Source organism: Podarcis filfolensis (assembly GCF_964270895.1).
Source record: "Podarcis filfolensis genome assembly, chromosome: 4".
In the NCBI taxonomy this organism is placed as follows: Eukaryota; Metazoa; Chordata; class Lepidosauria; order Squamata; family Lacertidae; genus Podarcis; species Podarcis filfolensis.
Window position 1 is genome coordinate 29504851 of NC_139607.1, and position 15690 is coordinate 29520540.

Below are 15690 nucleotides of genomic sequence, written 5' to 3' on the forward strand. Positions count from 1 at the left end.
GGATTTCGGCCATCATGGATATATTCAAGAAAGAAGCTCGGTGGCTGTTTTTTGACCTACTTGATAACATTTGTATAGCTTCATAATGATCAAGTGAGCATTGGCTTTGTGACTTGACTTCGTGAAAAACCTCAGCATTACAAATTAACAGTAATAAATGAAGGAAACGGTCACCAATTTGCCGTGTCCTTCATGGACCTCAATAGCAACATCATTCATCTGAACTTCTAAATTATCTGAACATTTTTGAATATTCCCCAATCCATTCAGATGGAGGACACTATGCTGTGCATGTTAAATAAATACCAGCTCTATCACCAAATAGGGCTGCATTCAGTTTAAAGGACAGCTCTCAGTGGAAAGAATTTTGACATTCAGATAAAGCTATAAAGTGGTCTTTTCAGTCTGAAATCCTCTTTTTGAGCCGGACAATTAAAAGTATGAATACAAGAGGAAAGGCAATAAAAAGTAACTATTAAAAGGACCATATGAACCATACTTTAACACATGCAAAACTCCAGCCCATGATGGCACTGCAAAGTGGTGTTTTGAACTTCCCATGGGTAAGTCAAGTATCTCAATGGGGCACTCAGACCTTATCTTTTCAGTCTTTCCCATCTAAGGTGAATGCAGGCTTGAAGTTGAAGACTGCATGTGGTAGTATGTTCAACAAGATAAGCTATATGGAAAATACAGGGGGTTGGGAATTGCCTTGCTTTCTTAAACCACAGAGCCTAGGACTTCCTGATCAGAAGGTTGGCGGTTCGAATCCCCGTAACTGGGTGAGCTCCCGTTGCTCGGTCCCTGCTCCTGCCAACCTAGCAGTTCGATAGCATGTCAAAGTGCAAGTAGATAAATAGGTACCACTCCAGCAGGAAGGTAAACAGCATTTCTGTGCGCTGCTCTGATTCGCCAGAAGCGGCTTAGTCATGCTGGCCACATGTACACCAGATCCCTCGGCCAACAAAGTGAGATGAGCGCTGCAACCCCAGAGTCGGCCACGACTGGACCTAATGGTCAGGGGTCCCTTTACCTTTAACTTTTTATGCATGGCTACCAGTCATTTCCTCTTTTTTGTAAGCCAACTAGAATTCAAGGAACAAGGATCACTGAGGACCTGGGTTCTTATGCACAGGCTGCAGCTGCAAGAAATAAACAGGAGGAATCAAGTACACATGTGGCATTAAGAAATAGGAGACTCCAAGGCCCCTTCCTTAAGCTTCTGCTATAAATCCTCTTACCTGTATTTTATTTGGCACAAGTCTTTTCCCGCTTATGAACTGTTCCATTTTTCAAAGCAGTCAACTGCAATTTTGAACCCAGAAATCTATAGAAGGGCGATGGTGTCATCACCTTGCTTCTTCATGCCCAGTTCATCTCAACACTAACAAGAGGAATTTTATTTGTAAGTCATTTTGATCATTTCGCAGCAGAGCTGGAGAGCTGCTTTATGTCAGTAGCAAGGAACTCTGAGAAAAGTGGTGCTCATGTAGATCTCTTGAGAACAAGAAGATTTGGGATTGCTGAAATCAGCCCTGTTTAATCCTTTCTGCATGCAGGTTCCATGTGCAGTCCTTGCAATAATGACAATCACTGGCTATCCTTATTCCAACACAGAATTAAAGGCGGGCTGCTTTAAACTGATTGGGCTGCTTTAAGCAAAGGTTGTCAAGGGTTTTTTTGGGGGGGGGTTTAAAGATTGGTCCTTCAGTGGCCCATGCAGCCAAGTTAGCTTTTTCTCTCCAAGCTGGCCAGATATGCATGACTAAGTCTCCTGCTTTCAGCCACGTTAGCTAAGAAGATTACCAACTTTTATTTTCTGGAAACTTTTCTGCACACTTGTTGTTGTTCTTGTTTAGTCGTTTAGTCGTGTCCAACTCTTCGTGACCCCATGGACCAGAGCACGCCAGGCACTCCTGTCTTCCACTGCCTTCCACAGTTTGGTCAAACTCATGCTGGTAGCTTTGAGAACACTGTCCAGCCATCTCGTCCTCTATCGTCCCCTTCTCCTTGTGCCCTCCATCTTTCCCAACATCAAGGTCTTATCCAGGGAGTCTTCTCTTCTCATGAGGTGGCCAAAGTATTGGAGTCTCAGCTTCAGGATCTGTCCTTCCAGTGAGCACTCAGGGCTGATTTCCTTCAGAATGGATAGGTTTGATCTTCTTACAGTCCATGGGACTCTCAAGAGTCTCCTCCAGCACCATAATTCAAAAGCATCAATTCTTCAGCGATCAGCCTTCTTTATGGTCCAGCTCTCACTTCCATACACTACTATTGCACATACATCACTACTGCACTCTGCACTACTGCACTCTGCACACTACTTTGCTGTATTTGCTGCCTCCATTGAAATGCTCTGGTGGATTGGGCAAACGAGTCCAATTGTGGGTCCAGTGGTCAAGAACGTGATTAACGCACATGTGGCAGAGGGAAATGAGGGGCAGATAGTGTTCGTCAACTATCGAAGGTAGCCAATCTAGGAGAAGGAAAACTCTGATCCTAAACTTCTGCTGCCTTTTAGGATATCTTTGGGAAAAGATCAGGCTAAGGAGTGAACCAGGCTTCCTCAACCTTGGTCATCCAGATGTTTTGAGACTACAACTCCCATCATCCCTGACCAGTGGTCCTGCTAGCTAGGGATCATGGGTGTTGTAGGCCAAAAACATCTGGATAACCGAGGTTGAAGAAGCCTGGAGTAAACCCTACAGATATCTGGAGTGGAGATTGGATGGTGCCTTGTATGCCTGCTTCCAGCAACTCCTGCAACCAAGCTGGTGCCAAAAATATTACTCTGCTTTCCTTTGGGCCACATCAACTAGGTCAAGAGGGGGTCTTGTCATCTGGGCAGCCCAGAACCTCCATACACACTGCTTGAGCCCTGGATAGGTCACTTGGATGCTGCTAATGCAGCAAAAACAACACACATTTGGAGAAAACAGCAACATCTTGGTGGGTGATTTTTGGCACAAAACAGAATGGGAAAGAAGGGTTTAAAAAACCCCTCTGCTGGTGCCATGATCTTGATTTTTGATCAGCCTCTGCTGCTTTTTATGAAAGAAAGATGGTGGATGGTTGTGAGCATGTGTTTTAAAAGCATGGCAATGTGTGGTTTGAATCAAAAACAAAACAAAACATGCCATGTGTCTGTGGCAGTAGAGGCAGTCTGTATTTTAAAATGTTGCCCATTTTAACTCACCCACTGTTTTAAGATTAAAGTGGACACGCAAAGCCCAAAACCAAACAACTACAATTCCATTTGCATTCCAAGTATGCCAAGAGTTTATTATTAATATACTGAAACAATCCACATTAAGAAAAAGGCTTTAGCATTTCATGGTGTAATATGCATAGGCAGTAGAGCAAGTTGTAACTTTTTCAGCACATTTTTTTGGGGGGGAAATCAAATTCTCATTTCATATTAATATTCAGTATTCATATTGTATGTGGACACTATGCAAACATGAATGTTCACATTGTCACATTGTTATGACATTAAAGATCACTGTTAAAAACTTTCATAAATTATCTATGAAGCTGTAAACTGACTTTATCACTGGCATCGTACTTTTCAGAAGTGTATTAAATATTTTTGTATAGAGTGTATCAACATAAAGGAACAAAGGGAATATATAATAGCATTTGATTTCTTTATGTTATATTTATGTGCATAAATTTAGTAAATGGCATGGTTTAGGATCATGTAGTGAGATTTTCTGGGATATGCTGAGAAGATAAGAAAGCTGTTGTAAGTTCCAGTGAATTAATTACGCAGGCAAAATCTTGGCTTGGAAGAATCATGGGGTCAGATTCTGTGTCATTAAGCAAGGCTGCTCCCAAGGGCTTTGCTCAGTGAGCAACATTTGAAGCTGAAATGCATTTATGGGAATCATAGCAAAGGCTACGAGTTCCATAAGCCTAAAGCGCAGAGGAAGATGCTGTGTTTGATATGTTTCACACTCTGTTCTAGGGCTGGGCAATATATCTTTCAGCTCCATGTCACTTTTGCACATTTTTACCCATAGTTCTGTTCAGTTTCTGCATGGATTCATGAATTTTAAAGTTTTGGGAATTTCTCTCTCTCTCTCCACAAGTTTAATACATATTTAAATGTGCATTGTTTATCAAAATGCACACCTGCGTGTGTGTGGTTTTTTTGCAAATAGATATCTAAATATATGTCCTCTTTAAAAATACATATTTGAAAACATTCTCATGTTCTGAAACTGATGAGAACTGTTTCTCAACATTCAGAGAAGTGTGAAATCCCAGTGGATAGCTAAGTTTCAGTCCACACATTAGTCAGTGATTTCATAGGGGAATTTGTAACGATTGAATGAATCCCTTAAGAACCCTCCTCTGTACTTATCTTCTTCATATCAGTCTTTGCTAGGGTTGGACGAGTCTGTCAGTTTTGGATTGTCTCAGTTTCTCATATTCCTGATCTTCAAGTTCAGTTTGTCCTGTTTCAGTATATCTAGTCCACCTCTCCGATCATATTTATGCAGTAAAAAGACATTTGAATGTTTGCATAATAAAATAGTATATGCACATGTATATAAGGAGGAATACAGCCAGACTGGTGACTGGGAGTAGCTGCTGAGACCATATAACACTGGTCCTGAAAGACCTACATTGGTTTCCCAGCACAATTCATGGGCCTGAAAGACCTACACTGGTTTCCCAGCACAATTCATGGGCTTAGCATGTTGGTGCTGACCTTTAAAGCCCTAAGCAGCCTTGGTCCAGGGCACCTGAAAGAGCTGAACACTGAGGTCCAGGGCCGAGGGCCTTCTGGCAGTTCCCTCACTGAGAGAAGTGAAGCTACAAGGAAGCAGGCAGAGGGCCTTCTCGGTAGTGGCACCCTCCCTGTGGAACGCCCTCCCTTCAGGTGTCAAGGAAATCAAGAACTCTATGACCTTTAGAAGACATCTGAAGGCTGGTTAGGGAAGTTTTTAATGTTTGATGTTTTGTCGCTTTATTATTATTATTAATATTCTGTTGGAAGCTGCCCAGAGTGGCTGGGGAAACCCAGCCAGATGGGTGGGGTAGAAATAATAAATTATTATTATTATTCAGTGTCATGCTAAGGTGATCATTCTATCACAGCAAGCCCTTCAGCTTGCCAGACTGAACAATCCCTCTTCTCCCCATTTGCTGTTCCAGAGCTTCTCCCAATCCCCTCCACAAGCCAATTTCAGGGGGAGGAGGAGGAGAGGGAGAGAAAGCCCCATTGTAGAAGTGGATGTTCTTGTGAGGGGCTTCCATTGAGGGGGCTCACTGGATTAATCTTTCCCATATTTTCTCTCTCTCTGTGTTCATGTGTGTGTTTTAGAGGAGGTGATCTGTGGTGCCTCTGAAGGATCTGGGGTTTATCCAATCAAAGCAGGATCTTTACAATGCTGGATGAGTTGAATCAAGGACCACTGAAGTGGTTCATGGTGACCCAGACATTTTTTAAAAAAATGCTGCAGGCAAGCTTGTAGAAAAAGTGAAACAATGTCTCCAACCTTTCAGTGTAAGGAAAACACCAGGGTTCCTCATGGTAGAGGATTTCTCCTCCCATCATGAACAAGTGCCAGGAAAACTAAGCCAGCTGATGTGAAGCTGTTAATGTTTTTCTAAAAACGGAACAAGCAAGAATACTTGGTTGTTTTAAGGTAAGAAAGAGCAACAGAGAAACCCCCACTTTCTCCCATAAAATGTCAAACTTACATGGATTTTGGAATTTAAGTTGGGCTAATAAAGGTATTGCCCAAATCTGGATAATGGAGGAAACTTCCTCACAACAGCCCATGGACCTGCAATTCAGACACTTCTTACACTCTAGAGCAGAGGTCAGCAAACTTTTTCAGCAGGGGGCCGGTCCACTGTCCCTCAGACCTTGTGGGGGGCCGGACTATATTTTGAAAAATAGTAATGAACGAATTCCTATGCCCCACAAATAACCCGGAGATGCATTTTAAATAAAAGCACACATTCAATTCATGTAAAAAAATGCACTGATTCCCGGACTGTCCACAGGCTGGATTTAGAAGGCGATTGGGCCGGATCCGGCCCCTGGGCCTTAGTTTGCCTACCCATGCTCTAGAGATTTAAGTTTCAATTTTGCAAAGCTGGCCACTCTTCCTTGTGCTTTCCTTACTTGGCAAGTTTCCTTACTTGACATAGTTTCATTTTTATTAGATATTTGTCTGCAGTAGTGTGTGATTTATTAACTACCCTAACCTTTAGCAAAACATTTCTGATCATGGGAGATGGGTGAATTTCTCCATTTTGTTTCCCTCAGTTTCTCATTTTCTTTTTCTAATCTTGAATTCAGTTCTCCATATTTCCAAACCAGCTTGCAGGGTTTTGTATTTTTTAAGTTCTACTGGAAATCCATCAGCATTTAGTACAAATTTTTCCTAATATACATTTTTTTTTGGTATGCAATATTGCCTAATATGCACATTTTTGCAAAGCACTTTCCTTAATATATGTTGGTTTCACTAACATATCTATATGCACACTTCACCCCTGTATATGCTGTATATACATTTTTCTACATATCACTGGGTTGGAGAACCACATCACAAAATTCAGAGGAGTGCGAATTTTGAAGGTTGGCTGTGTTTTGTTTCATACATTGCTTTGCAAAGTGCAAATTAGATAAGTTTGCCTTCAAATGGAAGCAGAATTGAATCTGTCCCTCATCACTACTGGTTCCTCACAACCATTTATCCTTTTGTCTATGAGCAGCTCCTGAAAACTCTTTAAATAACCCACCAGGAAGTTTTCCAGTGAAAACACCACTGAAATGAATGTAAATTTAATGAATGGAAGCGTGAATAGGTGTCAACTGTGTTCTAAATAAATATTCAGTGCAAAAATATAAACTGGACTAGTAAAGACTGAAAAATAAAAAAGGAACAGTGAAATATATAAACCTGAAAGTAATTTGGACTTACGGGTTTCAGCTGTGAATTTTCTTCATTGCTTCATATCACCAAGTAGTCAGTTTTGTCAGAAGGCATTATTATTTTAAACCAAATAATTTTCTTGGTGAAGCTCAAACTCACCAAGGTGAAACTGCATGGCTTTATAATGTTTTAACTCACTTTGAAATTAATGTTGACTGAAGTTTTGTGTTCAAGCTGGGGAAAGCGACACAAATAAAATGAGCCTAAAAGCTATAGCCATCTTGCAACTGTACACTGCAGTCTCCTAAACTGATACTATACAGAGAGCCAAAATATTAACTCTAACACAAACATATTACATTTCATACCTTGGATAGGTCAGTTTACATTTTTCCCTCTGTCTTTTTTCCTTTTAAAAAAATTGCTGCTGTGATGTTTTAGATATATTTCCTTACACCTTGCCTCCCCCTGCTGGTTGTGCAAGAAGGAATTTATAAATAAAAGCAGCCAAATTAACAAATGGCCGTGGTTCACCTTAAGAAACTCAGAACTGGCTCACTTAGTGCTCGTTAGTTGTCTTCTGCCTAGTGAAGAGCTGGGTGGAAGAAGCAGTTCCTCGCCCAGAAATTGTCTTCTCCTCAGCTTCAGATCTGAAGGTGGAGGAGAAGGAGGTGAATCCAGGGATGAGATGCTATCTGCCAGGTCCATGACACTTTGCGTCATCTGTGCTATGCACTTAAAGCACTCTTTAACGCTTGAAACAGTCATGTTTCATAATCCTGAGAACTTTTCTTAAAGGCACCAAGAGTTCTTAGGAGATCCCTGTTCCCTTCACAGAACTGCACTTCCCATAATTCACTGGGAAGAGGAATTGATTGCTAAACCACTCGGGGAGTTGTAGCTCTGTGAGGGAAAAAACGGGGCGGGGGTCTCCTAACATCTCTAAACGCCCTTAACAAACTACATGTCATAGGATTGTTTGGAGGAAACTATGACTTGATATTTATTTGTACATACATACATACATACATACATACATACATACATACATACATACATAACATACCCCACAAGACTCAAGGCAGAAACAAGACTTGCTTAAAACATAGAAAAGGCAATCTTTTTGAAAAACCAATTGAACATTCATAGAATTAAAACTATATACATACAGAAAATCTGTCTGTAACATACAAAAAATTACATTGGAGACAGCAGTGTTTAAAGTGGTATATATTGATTGGCAGGTGTGGTCAACGTTCACATAGCTGTCTGTCTTCAGCTCGATCTGATTTGGGGGTCCAAGTGGGAGATGTACATGCACACACTGTTCTCTGAGTATATTAACAATTATCTTCCCTCAGTCCATTGATATTAATGGCACTTCTCATAGACTCAGATGTGTTGCATTCATGGATAAATAAATGCACAGACATCCCAATGTAGTATGTATTTACTATAAAGCATTATTTATTTTAATATTTATAAATGAACTTAAAATATACCAAGGGCAGCTATAAAAGATAAAAACATAATACCACAATGACAACAGTAAAAGGATCAGTACCATATCACGTCTTCAACTGTCTCCAAAAATTACAGATTGTGGGTGACTGTAACAGAAATGTCCCACATGGAAAGCGCTGCTCCAAGTTACTATGGAGCAGTTGTCTGATATCTGTGGAACTTGCAGGAAAAGCTCTCCTACAGATTGCAGTGTCTTCTGGGTATATAAAGTATAATAAGGTGGTCTCTCAAGTAACCTGGTTCTCAGTTGCATATATATGATAGTACCAAAACCTTGAATTTGACCAGCCAGTGCAAATCTCTCAAGCAGGACGTTATATGTTGGTGGTAGTTTACCTCCTCAGGATTATGAAATGTCACATTGAGCACAGTTTTTGGAAATTACATTCAATCAATGCATATGTCTGAGAGACTGCCTCCTTCCATGCAGAGGGAACCCTCTTGGTCGTTCCACCACCTACAGAAATTTGTGGGTGGGGATGGCTCAGCAGAGTCCATGCCCTGTGGCAGCCCCTAAGTTGTGAAACTCCCGCCTCACAGAGTTCCTCTGGCACCATGGCTGTGTATAGTCATTGTTTTATGCTGAAAACAAACTTCTTCAGCACTTTAAGTGTATATTTTTAGGACCCACTCTAGTCTTGTGATGTTATTGTTGTATTTCAAATTGCTGTGACCTGCCCATGGATCTTAGGGCATAATATGGATAATAAATCAGATAACAACAACAACAACTTTTCCAAGAAAATGTGGAGAGGAGCCTTGCACACTGGACCCACCTCCTTCGTGTCCCCCTGTCCCTCCCCCATTTGCACCACAGGTATTCAGGCATTCTTCTTCTTTGGCGATCACTCATAGCCGAGTAACACTGTCTTCCATAAACACAGTTTTAACAATGGGTCCATAAGTGACTGTGGAGGCCAATTCTGGATCTACATGTCCTTCCACAGTGGGGATATTGGTTACCGGGCAGGAGTTAATCATGGTGTGGATTTGCCAAGCGTGCCTTCAAGCATATAGGGTACCCCACCCGGTCAGGAGACCTGTGGATTGGAGTTCCTACATGGAGGAACCTATGCATATTATCATGAACACACATGGGCTCCCCCTTCAGACCTTCCACTTGGCACATTCCAAACTAGTGGCAATGGGGACACTGGGTGGGGATCAAGTGTGTGTGACCCTGCTCTCCTCCGCATGCATTCATAGATTACTTTGGGGTGAACCTACAAAGTGAACATGCAGATCTTTCATATCTGGGAGTCCTTCAAATACCAGTATACCAGAAACACGTGTGGCAAAAGAAAAATTTCAATCATAGGCAAAAGTATGTATTCCAGGAGTAATCTCACCCTAGGTGTTCTCACCATAGATGTAAGTCGGGTTGTAAAATGCAGATATGCAGCTTTGCAGGAATGCAAATATCCTACAGATCTGCAGGAATGCAAACGAAAGCAGCATCTGCAATGCTTGTAGAAGAACCTATACCCACAACTGTAGAAATCTTTGCATAAGGCATATATGAACCCCAGGATGTATAATTTTCTGCATGGCACCAAGATGGGTGGCAATTTACATTAAATTGCTATGTTTTGGTTAAATGGCACCTTAGCTACCAAGCAACTCTTTGAATACTTGTTTCTTTAATTATTATTTAATTTTGTGGTTATGACTGGCTTTCAGTTAAAGAGGGGACTACTGACAAATTCAATTAAATGAAAATAGAGGACTTAATGGTCCATGCTAATGATTCATTTCATACATAATATTTTATCATTTTTCCATGAAAATCTGTAATGAGTGCTTAGCATGTATTAATAAATGCTTACATTGAAACTACATTCCCGTGCGGTAATTAAAATGGTTTGCTAATAGTATTTGTTTATAAGTGGCTTTAAAAAAGAAAAGAAAAACAATTTAAGTTTTCTCTCTGACGTTATCATAGCACAAAGTTGGCCCAGGAATGAATTTAAAATAAAAATAAATAAATCAGAAGCAGAAAATCTCAGCCTAAAACATGCAGTATTTTGCAATACCAACAGGTTGCCTCAGGAAAAAAGTACTTCTGCCCACACCTATATCTTAGTTATAATATATTTTACATCGTTGTTTATTTGTATTTTTTTTAAAATATTATATAGATGTTTTATGATGGCCTATACTTTTAATGCCTAATAAAGGTTTGGCAAAGTAAGTAAGTACATATAAGTAGATTCAAGTGCTGTGGGTTCCTTCTGCCTGTCCAGCCTTCTGCACTGTATGATATTCTGTTCCAGAATATTTCCCCACCTGCCAATCCTTAGGAGGTATTTATTTATGCAGAGAAGGGAGAAGAGGGTAGTGAGAGAATGGTGAAAATTGTGTTCTGACTTGTGCAAATGGAAGCAACTCCCATTTATGCTAAGGCAAAACCACCACAGAAGACAACCTAATCAAGATCTTTATCCAATTTTCATTTAAGAAATAACCTGAAGCATGTCACTTCTGTACTTCAGACCTATCCTCTTCTCAATTCCTCTCCTATTTAAATGCACGGTGAGGGTCTGTGCATTCATTCTGGTACAAATGGGAAACTGCCCCAAACGGGGCCCAATTTGCATCCGCACCAAAAACGAAGGATCGGAGGACAAGGATGGGCAGGAATAAAAATACCATTTGGAGCTCTCACTCACTTCCGTTTGTTCTATTTGGGCATGGGGGCCGCTCACATCTGCCTGCCAAATTAAATGAACCTACCTCACAGGGTTGCTGTAGGCATAAAATGGGATGTATCCTGCCCTGAGCCATTTGGCAGAATGCTCGGGTGCACATTTCGTGAGCAGAGTTCTCCAGTTGTGGGCAAAATAAAATAAAATAAAATAAAATAAAATAAAATAAAATAAAATAAAATAAAATAAAATAAAATAAATTAAATTAAAAATAATAAAAAATAATAAAATAAAATAAAATAAAAAAATAAAAATAAAAAATGTTAGGTTGGCAAAGCAAGGGAAAGAAGGGGAAATGGGGTCTGTCGACCAAATAATGGTATAAGAACGCCCCCTTCTCTCCCAGGCACAAGCTGGAGCTTTGCCTTTATTTTTTCTCTGCAATAGTTCCCACTGCTGAATAGGCAAACAGCTTTTTTAAAAAAACGGAACAGCAGCATGTCTGTTTGGGAGTAGGAAGGAACTGCTGCTGCAAGGAAGAGTGAAAGTCAAATTCCAGCTGTGCAGAGGGGGAAAGAAGCCTCCATTCATCAGATCCTGCCCAAGGTCAAATGCCACGAGGGACTTATTCCCCGTAGTACGTAAACTTAGGCTACTCGTTTTAATTTGGACAATGTCTTGATTTTCTTTTATGTGAATTCACTGGGTTAAGCGCCCATGCCTTGGCACGGGGGCATAATTTGAAGGATGTTGCCAATGCAAATGTTCAAATATGACTTGGATTTTCCATTTGCAAATGCAAAACTTTGCGGAGTTTTGATCGGCCATGATATTAAAACCCTGTATACTTGTGGGTTAAATTCTCTGTGTGTGGGGACTGTTCAAAAAGTGGCAAGAGGGTTCACAGAGCTCTGTATGCATGTACTATGCCACCCCAATCTCCAAGTGGTGCGAGATTCCAGGATTTCCAGGCACTCTCTTAGGGCTTGTGTTTCCTTTGGAATGAGGCACAGCAGAGACTGTGGGTTGCTGTCAGCTAATGGTAGCACTGCCTACAGAGTCTCTTCTGATACAAATGGACGGGTCAATTAGAGGGTCAGGTATTCCTTCAGATATCTAGGCCCAAGGTTTAAATATCAGCAAAAGTACCTAGAATATAGTTTGGCAGCAAACTGGAGGTTAGCGCAGCTCCTTCAAAATGGGCGAAATGGGCGACTACTCAGTGGTCTACCCACCACATTCTGTAATTGCCACCACTTCCAAAACAGCTTTAAGGGCAGCCCCACATATAGCACATTATAGCAATCTAGTCTTGAGGTTACCAAAGCATGGGTCACTGCGGCCTGGCTCTGTCATCGCTGGTAAAAGTCATGTAGAGGCTGGGATGTGTGATGCATTACCCTGAGGCATTCACGATTAGCTCTAAATACTCAATTTACCCCATAACTTACATTTCCCCAAATGACTCTTGATCCCATCCTGTTTTGTCATGGGAAGATTCCACTCAGTGTATGTTGCATGTATCCCCGCCCTCCTTGCCACCCCTTCTGAAGCCTCACTTACCCAGGTGTGGCTTCTGGCGACATCCCGCATGAGCCTCGCAAAATCATGCAAGATTTCGCCAGAACCTGGAAGCTGCTGCAACTTCCAGTAGGGTGTAGTGGTTAAGAGCAGTAGACTCATAATCTGGTGAACCAGGTTCACGTCTCCGCTCCTCCACATGCAGCTGCTGGGTGACCTTGGGCCAGTCACACTTCTCTGAAGTCTCTCAGCCTCACTCACCTCACAGAGTGTTTGTTGTGGGGGAGGAAGGGAAAGGAGCATGTTAGCCGCTTTGAGACTCCTTCAGGTAGTGATAAAGCGGGATATCAAATCCAAACTCCTCCTCCTCTCCTTCTTCTTCTTCTTCTTCTTGGTTCTCCAGTGGTGGCAGCAGGAGGAGGACACCCAAGGTGGTGCCCATTGGATTCTGCCACTTGAGGCATCTGTCTCAGTCTGCCTAATGAATGGGGCAGCCCTGCTTACCACTAACTATATTCTGCAATTCCTTATTCCCACACAAAAAAAGAAAACTCCCCATAAGGAAGAGGAGGTGCTTGAATCTTAAACACAGGACCAGTCTACTTTCGCGAAGCAACAACAGAGATCAGGTGCGGATTTTATTTCCGAAAGCTACTCAGAGAGTGTGGTGTCAAACTGCACCTCAGCACCAAGGAAATACATGTAACAAAAGTGATCTGATCGCCTGCCTTTCTCCCCTCCGCCTCCCCTCCCTCTAGGCTTTACATCCCGAATTTCTACTCCAGTGACTCTGTAGCCAGATCCGAACACAATAACGCTTGTCGAGAACTGTGCCTCTCTGTGCTGGCCACCTAGAAAGGAGGCTCCCCTCTTCTCTGAGTCCCGGCTCTGCAGTCTGAGCCAGTCCCTTTCTGCATGGCTTGTGCTGGACAATGTTGTACAATCAGGTTCAAAACCTGAGGCCGCCTGGCGCTGTCGCACATGTGCAACCTCAAAGGGCGAAGAGAAAATGGGACAAGGCAGGGGTCAGTGACAAGTGGCCGTGCACGGCCGGCGCAGGGATGAAGTGGGGTGGAACAAGAGCAATAGAAACGATGGGGTTTTTTGTTTTCCCAGGCTCCGACGGGAGCTCCTGGAAAGGTGCTCCTTCTCTGTCACTCACAGAGACCGCAATGCACGCTGCCTTTTGGTGAAAGGGAAGACAGGGCCTGTCATAAAAGCCTGAGTGCGGCTCAGTTACAGACCCGAGGGCAACATGTGCTCAACAACAGAGGATATCAGAAACACTAAATTTGCTAGTTAATGTTTCAGGCATCCATACATTATGGGGTGGTTGAGGGTTGCTGTTTTTTTTTTTTTAAACCACTACAGAAGGATGACTTCCCCCACCCGCCCTTTTGACAGATTTACGGCACAATCCTATGCATGTTTACTTAGATTAAAGTCCTGTGTTCCACAGGGCTTGCTCCTTTGTAAGTGGGTTTAGGATTGCAGCCTCAATATAGGGAAGAATGCTATTCAATTCAGTAGGATGACAAAGGATCATCACAATACACATGTCTGTGTGTTGAAGGCTGTGAGTTAATGCACGCTTACTTGGGAGTCAGAACAGAGGAGAAATTAGGTTTCGGTTCACACTTCACAAGATAATACACAAACTGAAATTCAGCTGTCCTTCAACATTTGCATTCCCACCCCCCAAATTTTGCAGTTCTCTGACCAAACAAAAGTATACAAACTAATACGGGGAAATGTTCATAAAACGCCTGCATTTCTGTCAGCGTACAAAAATGCATTGAATCTGGGAATTGTTTGCAAAAATGTGTTTATTAAGAGAAATGTATACTAAAATGATGGTGAATTTTTGTGAGGAATTTTTAAAAATGCAAACTGATGTGGAAATGTAGCAAATAAGAGTGGAAAAAATGAAAGGCATTCAAACCCTGAAAGTCTTTCATTTCCTTCTCAGGAGTAAGTCCTATTGAACTTAGCAAGGCTTAATCCTGAGTAAACATGCACAGACTCAGGTGCACATATTGAAATATTCTTTGGAGAAAATATTTCTGAAGGCATTCATTTATGCTAATGAACACATGTGAAATGCAAGCAAGTATCAGAAATAAATGGACTAAGTACAAGTGAAGAAGATTCATAAAACAGATTTCAATCAGTCTTTGAATCTATTTTTCCCTGCTCTGTTACAAATTGCATACTTTTTCGTTTGGTTTTGTTCTTTAAGCATGAACAAAGCATGAACAAAGAGCAGATTACAAGCCAGGTGAATTACATGTCTGTTTACAGTTGTGTTGCACACATCCTATGTATCATTTGCTAAACTATTCCCCAAAGAAATATGTATAAAACTTTTTTTAAATAGATAAACCAAATAGATCTGATGACAATCTGTTGGCATTTTTTTATTTCTTTCAGATGTTGAAGGACATTTCATCTGCTTTCCTTAGATTCACATTTTTTTTTAAAAAAAGCAAAACAAAACTGCAGCTATAGCTTTCTCATCACAATCCATTTGTTTTCTTTTGTACTTTATTGCTTTAATGCTCATCAACTATATTATTTGATTTGATGATATCATTGCAATTAAGAGAAACACAATCATAATATATTTGAACTGATTTTTGTTTGAACAGATCTTTTTTAAATGGCTCTGGAAGCATTTTCCAAGAGGCTGATCAAATAAAAAGTTTAAAATTGTAGTTAAAAATCTCACATTCTTTTAGTGTGTGTTTATATAGAGATGCTTTCAATGATCAACGTATATATAACGTATAAGGCTCAAGTGCCACAAAGCCGGTATATTGGAAGCTACATTTAATGCCTTAGCAGACCCATGACTGGTAATGATGTTGTGCAATGTCACAAATTGTGCTTTTCAATTTACCCGCCATGCATCCGCACTTGTCCTTGATTGTTCAAGCCCAAATCCTGATGTAGAACATGGAGTGCCTGGGGCCAACATAGATTCCCCACATTGTCCTGGTCCTGTTTTGCCTTATGATGCAGCAGCAGAGGTTGCAGTGCGAGATGCTGCCCCCACAGTCAGTTTCTCAGGTTTCCAAATGTTCCCAGAGATGTTGGTGACC